This window comes from Frieseomelitta varia, unplaced genomic scaffold, assembly GCF_011392965.1.
Source record: "Frieseomelitta varia isolate USP_RPSP 00005682 unplaced genomic scaffold, Fvar_1.2 scaffold_254, whole genome shotgun sequence".
Lineage (NCBI taxonomy): Eukaryota > Metazoa > Arthropoda > Insecta > Hymenoptera > Apidae > Frieseomelitta > Frieseomelitta varia.
In genome coordinates, this window is record NW_025109984.1 from 889,982 (window position 1) to 898,925 (window position 8,944).

Consider the following 8,944-nt stretch of genomic DNA (forward strand, 5'->3'; position numbering starts at 1 on the left):
AGAGAGCGAGTCCATTTTGTATTTTTTTTTTTTTTTCTTCTTTTTGGTCAGAATGGCTACGACTCTTTCCTCTCCGCTTTACTTCTCATTCTTTCTGCTTTTTTTTTGACATTTTTGGGAGAAGAGATCGATAGAGAGGATAGAGAGGATTTCTTCTTGTTCTTCTCTTTCTCTGTTTTTTTTTTTTTCTTTTCTTTTGGCAGAGTCGTTTGGGAGATTGTTGTTCGTTCCTTCTTGCTAGTTTTATGTTTGGCCAGATAGAAATGTTTCATGTTTGAAGTTGAATCATGCGTGGATGATAGAAACGAGTTTTAGAAATATGTGTACAATACAACGAGTAAAGGAATACACGATGCCCTTCGACGGTTACATTATAGCAAGAGACGCTCGGTAACGAGATCCTCCATTTTGTCTTTCTTGTTCTCGGGAAAATGTCGCCACATCGGCGCCCCCCAACATTCACGTGGACGTAACAACCTTTCAAATTGTAACCTTGAATCTTTAAAAATAATATAAATATTTGGATATATGTTTCGTGAATCATATATGGATCTTTTAGTATCCTTGTCCAGAGTTTAGGAAATGAACGTTGTCTATCGTTGCGTGATATAGCGGAGAAACACGCAAGAAAATATTAAACTAACCTTACTTGAAACAAAAGCGTGCCTAATTTCTGACACATTTTCGTTGAGATAATTAACGATTAAATATAATTAACAATTAAATATCGTATGAGTATACTTAAATATTAATATCGATTAAGTATTCTTAAATATCGATTAAGTGTACTTAAATATTAATATCGATTTAATATTCTTAAATATCGATTAAGTGTACTTAAATATTAATATCGATTAAATATTCTTAAATATCGGTTAAGTATACTTGAATATTAATATCGATTAAATATACTTAAATATTAATATCAATTAAGTATACTTAAATATGAAATATAATTAACAATTAAATATTTGTGTGATTCTTATTACTCAATACTACAATACATATGAGCAATTCATTATTTCGAAACGATCGAAATATTTCCGAGGGTCGAACGAGGGAAATTTTCAAGATTGACGCTTTCCTCGGCGATTTTCGTTTCAGAAATATCGACCCCCATAGACCCGACGAAGAACGAGTATCCCTCGGTATCTGTTCTCCCGATCGAGAGTGAAAGAAGACGATATGATGCTGGGGGTATTGTTTACGGGGCCAAAGAAAAAATAAAAAAAAAAAAAGGAAAAAAATAATTCGCCGATATGGAGTCGCGAGCAACTCGAGTCTGTCGTTCGTTGACAGACTCATTATCGGCCTGTCACCCGCACAGGCCATAACATTTTTGAATCAATCAATTGCAGAGGTTCGCGATCCCGCGATTTATATATAGGATCCTGCGTGCGGATTATGAACGTTCCGCTCGTTGTATCGCGCGATTCACATCCCATTCTCGCGTCCGACTTCGCGCGTCCTGGGATTGATCGTACCATGAGCTCTAGCAACAACCGTGGTTGCAACGCTAATTTTTTTTTTTCAGTAGTTTCCTGAGAGAGAGAGAGAGAGAGAGAGAGAGGTTCGTCTCTGTTCTTTGTGCTTTCTTTGCGAGCAGTTTTCAACAACGTAACGGGGAATAGAGAGGCATTCTTTTAGAAACGAGCGGATGTGACGGAACGAATCGATTCAGCTGACTCGAACAGATAAACGTTTCCCCCGTGAAACAATACGCTTATCATCGACGTTAGGTTCGTGAAGGTAACGTAATGAAATAGTGTCTGTAAGTAGCAGTTGTAGCGTAGAAATTTTGGGAGATTTGAGCTTAGTTTTCGTATTAATAAAATTAAAAAATTTAAGACACAATAATTCAGCCTCGGGCAATACGGTAAGTTCAATGCACTGTTAATGTAAACTTTTAATTCCTCACTTTTGAAGTTTCGTAATTAGATGACAAAGCAATTTCAAATCAAATTGACGATGGGTAAATAATTTCCAAGTTGTCTCTGTGAATTTTGTTATTCGTATTAATTGAATAATTTGTATTCGTATCGCAACAACGATTAATTAGATTTCTTTTTCAGATTTCTTTTTCAGAATTTAGATTATTCAGATCATTATTATTATGTCACTTGTTCCTGAAGTCAGACAGAAATTAGAATACCAAAGAAATATCGCGACGTAAAGAGTGTTAGAACATTGTAAAAAATACTATACATATAACACAAATTTTCATACAATAATTATATAATTTTTGTATTTTTACAATTTTAATATTATATAATTTTTAATTTTAATATTATATTATTTAATATTAAATTAATATTATAAATAATATTTAAAATTAATATTATATATATATAATTTTATATATATAATTTTAATACATCCATGATTATGGATAGATAAATTATTGTATTATAATACGGTATATAGTATGTAGATAATACAGAAAAAATCATTTTCATACTTGCCAAAGTACAGTAATTCCTATTTACACAGTGATAAATTGAGCTCTTCACGGTTAAATCGAACGATTCTTTCAATCTTTATCGCGCCATCTTGAAAACAATGGCGTCCCTGCTCCATTAAGCTGTCGCACCGGAAAAATCTCGGGATCATTCGACGTAAAGAAACGTCACATGCGAGTTAGTAAGTTTAGCAAAGTCATTTATTAAGATTGCTTTTAAAATTGGATAACTTTCCCGACGAGAAGTTACGATTTTCCTCTAAGTGACTTCAAGTAAGGAATTAGGAAGTTAAAAGGACAACTAAATCTGGAACAGTAAATTTTCTTATAATATTATGTAACGCACATATTCCCATTACAATTACAATTTATTATACAGTTTGTTCCAACTGCAAATATCGTAAGAAAAATTAATAGAAGTCTGTAAATTTTCATTCACGCGGTACTTCTTAGAATTCAATTTCTATTTAATTTTTCAAACATCTTCCGAGACGAAACGGAGTAAATTGAAATTTAGGAAGACAGTGTAGATAAAAATAAGCGAAATGGACAAATGAAAATGCCGTAGAACAAACCTTTCTTTAAATATTTTTCATTTCTGAACATCTATCATTTTAATTCTTTTGAGACAAAGCGGAATGAGTTGAAATTAAAAAGAAACAGTATAGATAAAGATAAATAGAATGGTTAAATGAAAATGAAGTAGAAGAAATATTCTTTAAATGAAACTTTTACAAGTGAGATTTAAAATGCAATTATTTAATATTGCAACATTTCTTTTAGAGCAATATTATACTTGAATGTGTCTATTATTATTTAATAATATAATATATTTAATATTAATATTAATATTACTACAATAATAATAATAAAAATTATTAATATTAATATATTTATATTATATATAATATTATTATTTAATAATATTATATATTTATATTTATATTATATTATTATTATTATTTAATAATAATATAATATATTTAACAATAATAATCCACGAAAAATCTTCTCATTCGTATCACCCTTTAATCACAGCATAGTTAGTCGAAGAAAAATCAAGTCCGAAATAGTGTGAGGCGTTTTTACGTTTCTTCCCAACTTCCTCACCGCGCGTTTCTACTACTCGGCGGCTGTTTCAAAAAATAGCACGCGATCCGGAAAGCAGCGAAAGCTGCAGAAGTTTCATTCTCGATCGATTACAAATCGTTAACAAGGAACCGAGCTACATAAAGTTGCGTCGTTAAAAGTTCACGCGAACAGGAAGAAAATAGAAATGCGCTCGCTCGCGGGAGAGAGAGAGAAAAAAAAGGGGGGAAACGAAGGGAAACAAAATGGAGGGAACTGGAGGGACTGTGTATTTATACGTTCATTAACCGTGCGATCGAATTCCTCTCGTTGCTCGTCTTTTCTCCAATTATCCATGGGGATCGCGACGGTTTCTCTCGTCTTACACGCGGGAAAAGAATCGAAACTTCCCCGATAAGCAAGTTCAGAGATCGAAAACTTGAGCGTCTCGTTCAAAGACGAGCAACTCCCAAGAAAATGAAGCTCGGAACCTCGATTTTTTTGCCGCTACGTCACGCGAATTAAAATCGTTCGATTGCGATTTTTACATTTAATTCACTCTATATTCACATTCATTTTATAGTTAGTTTAGTTGTATTGTAATAAACATCACGTGCAAACGCGTGAACTCTTGTTTTTCAAATACCAGATGGGTCAAAAGTTTCCTCTCGCTTGTTCTTTCTTTTTTTTTCCTTTTTTTTCTTTAATAAAACATAAAATCTAATTTTATTAGTTTTAAATTCGAACATGCTTTCTTCATTACGTCTTAAAAGTCTGTCGAAAGGAAAAAATTTTTTTAAATAATAACGATACTTTTTGGAAAATTTTTTACGTAATAATGAAAAAGTTGCGGATTTATTTTAGTAGGAAGTAGTGATCTTTGGCCCGCTCTATATTTTGATATTCGAGTGTCTGCCAGAGGCGAACAGTAATTTTTCACTTACTATAATGAACGATGTTCGAGGAACAAATGAATCTTGACGCAATTTGCCCGATCGTCGCGTTGCCCAAATGAGAAATTGATAAACATAAGTTTACGAAACGAAGCAATCTTATATCGATGTCCAATTTAATAATAGAATTATATATAATGTATCTTGTCATCTCTTTTACAACGTCTATTAAATTAATTTAATTTCGCGATAGAACGTGAAAATGGACTAAAAATGGCATCTGTATGTGCGTGCGTGCATGCGTGTGTGTGTGTGTGTGTGTATGCGTGAAACGAGGCGCGCCGCGACGAAGAGGGACCCGCGAGGAAACAATAAAATGTTTCGCGTCGAGTCATCCACGTGGAAATTCGTGTAAAATTTCCAGTGATGCGGAAGCGGACGTTCGTGTCTGGAAAACGGGACATTCAGGGGGAAACTGTGATGTCTGGGAAGAATTGTAACAGAGTGATTAACATCAGATCGACAAGGTTGTCGTGCAATGAAATTAATCAAATTAATCGGAATTGAAGATGGCGGGAAAGACGTTAAAAGTCGTCGGGAAATTTTAACAGGAGATAGAAGTAGAAGTTTCAACAGCGAGACAGATAGAAAGCGAGATGAAAATAATATCCAGATAAAAATTCTAAAATTGGGAAAGATATGTATTGGATAAAATTTTGGACGTCGTAAAAAATTGTTAAACGTCTGGTTGTTGACGTCAGAGTGGGATTTTGACGATTATTGGACAAATAATATTCAAGATAATTTCGAATTCTTTTTAATTCAGTTCAAATATTATTTAATTAGTCACAGAAATACTGCATGCATTTGTCGAATATGGACTTAACAATTATCTTACAAGCACCGATTTATTTATTAGTTAAAGTTGCACAGGCTCTCGAAAAATTTACATTTGCTTCGAAAAAAATTAGAAAATCTCTCGATATTAATGCATTAAAGTTCTTCCCGTTGTTAGTCACAGAAATACTGCATACATTTGTCGAATAAGGACTTAACAATTATCTTACAAGCACCGATTTATTTATTAGTTAAAGTTGCTCTCGAAAAATTTACATTTGCTTCGAAAAAAATTAGAAAATCTTTCGATATTAATGCATTAAAGTTCTTCCCGTTGTTAGTCACAGAAATACTGCATACATTTGTCGAATAAGGACTTGACAATTATTTTACAAGCACCGATTTATTTATTAGTTAAAGTTACACGGGCTCTCGAAAAATTAACATTTGTTTCGAAAAAATGGGTACGAAAAAAATCTCGATATCAACGCATTAAAGTTACTATGATCCTAGAGTAAGTTCCATCTATTTGACCTTAGTAAGTAACTGCCGCTTTTCGACTTACGATACGATACGTAGATAAAATCGTTATATCGTTCTCGATCTAACTTCAACTTATGCTTCGTCCTTTGTACAGCGTCGTAGATTTGAAACGTGGTTCGCTGTGTTTCGTCTTGGAAGAACGATGGCGCGCGCGTCGATAAACCGCGATCGCGCGCTCGCTAATTACAAATTATTAAGTAAACGGCAACGGAGGGGGAATCGGGACGGCCATTTGCGCAAACAGATGAGTGCGCGTTGACAATTATTGACGATAAATTTGGCTCGCCGGCTGGCTGCTTGTTGTTATCGGCCGGCGGATAACAGATTTCGCACACGGCGCCGCGATACCCGCCGGACGTCCTAATTGTCGTCAACTGTTTATAATACCCGTAATTTTCAACCGGCCACGCTCGACCCAGATTCGTCGACGTACTTCTTTTTTTTTTTCCCTTCCGCCCCTGCGACAATCGCGATAATTTGCTCCCCCAACCCTCCCTAGGGAGAAGCAAAAACAAATCGAACGTCTCGTTGCCCTGTACAATGACGTTATTAAATGTCAAATACCAGCTACAGGTGATATGTAATTATTATCAGTGGAAGTTCTGCGCTGGTTAACAAGTTTGATCGGGTATAACCCGGTTTGATTTTGCTCAGATATGTTTGTCATGTCAGAGTTGGATATATTAATTTTGGTATTGACGTTAATCTTGTATTTTTATTATATTCTTTTTTATGTTCTCATTATATTCTTATTATTTTCTTTTTGTAATCTTCTTCATATTTTAGTGAACACTTTTAATATTGGTAGTAATCTTATATTTTTATTATATTCTTACATGTTCTTATTATTTTCTTATAATTTTCTTCTTTTAGTGAACACTTTTAATATTGATATTAATCTTATATTCTTATTATATTCTTATTGTCTTTTATGATCTTTTTCCTTTTAGCGAGCACTTTTAATATTGATATTAATCTGATATTCTTATTATTTTTTTATAATCTTCTTCTTTTAGTGGACACTTTTAATATTAATATTAATCTTATATTCTTATTATATTCTTATTGTCTTTTATAATCTTCTTCTTTTAATGAACACTTTTAATTTTGATATTAATCTTATATTCTTATTATATTCTTAGTGTCTTTTATAATCTTCTCCTTTTAGTGAACACTTTTAATATTGGTATTAATCTTATATTCTTATTATATTCTTAGTGTCTTTTATAATCTTCTCCTTTTAGTGAACACTTTTAATATTGGTATTAATCTTATATTCTTATTATATTCTTAGTGTCTTTTATAATCTTCTCCTTTTAGTGAACACTTTTAATATTGGTATTAATCTTATATTCTTATTATATTCTTAGTGTCTTTTATAATCTTCTCCTTTTAGTGAACACTTTTAATATTGGTATTAATCTTATATTCTTATTATATTCTTACATGGCCTTATTATTTTTTTTATAATCTTCTTCTTTTAGTGGACACTTTTAATATTGATATTAATCTTATATTCTTATTATATTCTTATTGTCTTTTATAATCTTCTCCTTTTAGTGAACATTTTTAATATTGATATTAATCTTGTATTCCTATTATATTCTTACTATATTCGTATTATATTCTTATTATAATAATCTTCTTCTTTAGTGGATATTTTTATTGATACTAATCTTATATTTTTGATCTTCTTCTTTAGCGGACACTTTTAATATTGACATTCATCTTATACTAATCATCTGTCCCATATTAATCTTAAAATACATTGTTACATTTTGTACTGTAGTGTCCAAATGATTTGAATGAGTCAAATCATTCTCACATGAATAATTTAGTTTAACGACCAAAAGAAATATAGGGTCCTTAGATATTGAAAAATACGACGACAGTTTTCCTTGATTTCTGTGTGAAACGAATGGGATTTAATATCGGTAGAGTGATTCTCACATTTTCGTGCAACGTCTCGAGGTCTAATATTCAACTAATATTTAGTAAGAACGAGTTCCTCTCTCTCTCTCTCTCTCTCTTTCTTTCTCGTCGACTTTATTTCGATACGCTCGAACGCGGCCGTATGAAATATTACCGTTTCTCGGTCGCTTATGGGTGTCCTGGAAAATACGGGGGTTGAACGCGCAACTTCTCGACGCTCGTTCAGATAGCGGGATATTTATTATTGTCGTTATTATCGGAATATTGTGGAGATGTTAGTTAAGCGTAACGAGAAGATGCTAAGATTGCTCTTGTTTTATACGTCCAATAAATACTCTCAGTGAACTTTTTCATTGGCCTCGAATTTATTATCGATGAATCTTCTGATCTTCAATTACCTTTTCTCGTCGCATTTTCGTTAACGAGATTTCCAAAAACTTGTAAATTTATGCAGACAACGATTATTTACACAATGTTATTTACACCCAAATTCTCTCATGGTAAAGCTCACGTTAAAATCGAACGTTAGTTTTATTAATCTTCAGTTTAAAGAGTTTGAGGAGGTTAAAATTTCGATTTAATATTCCACGGGAGTATATATTATATTTCTACAGTCTTAGTTTATTTTGCAGTTTGTTTATTCCGTATTTTCACACTTTCACAATTTTCGGCTATTTTACATTTTCTTTACGTGTTTATTTTTTTTTTTAATTTTACGTTTCTATACCGTACCGTATCTCGTTGCATTGTAATAAATTTCAAATTCAAACTATGTCGCAAGACAAAGGGTTGAACAGAGCGATTTTACGAAATATTATAAAAAAATAGTAAAATTGAATCAATCACAATGAAACGTGCGAAGGGCGATTACTATGTACTTAACTTGAAAAACCACGAAAAATCTGATTCAACCCTTCGAGTGAATATTGCGTAGATTCAATTTAACTTAATTCAAAAAAGATATTAAACGATCTAAAAACTGTTGAAAACTACGTTGAAAGACAATTTCGTTCTAAATTTGTCACATGTCTCTCGTTCCAAACTCCCGTATGGAACTTTCAGACTTTCGTTAGGTAATTTTTACCGAGCAACCAAAAGATGAATCTACCAATCGTCGCTTCCAACAGCCGAAGATTCCAAACCCGTGGAAACAAAATTGCTCTCGAGGTTGCTCTGTCGAGTCGTATAGTATCCTTTTCTTTTTTTTTTTTTT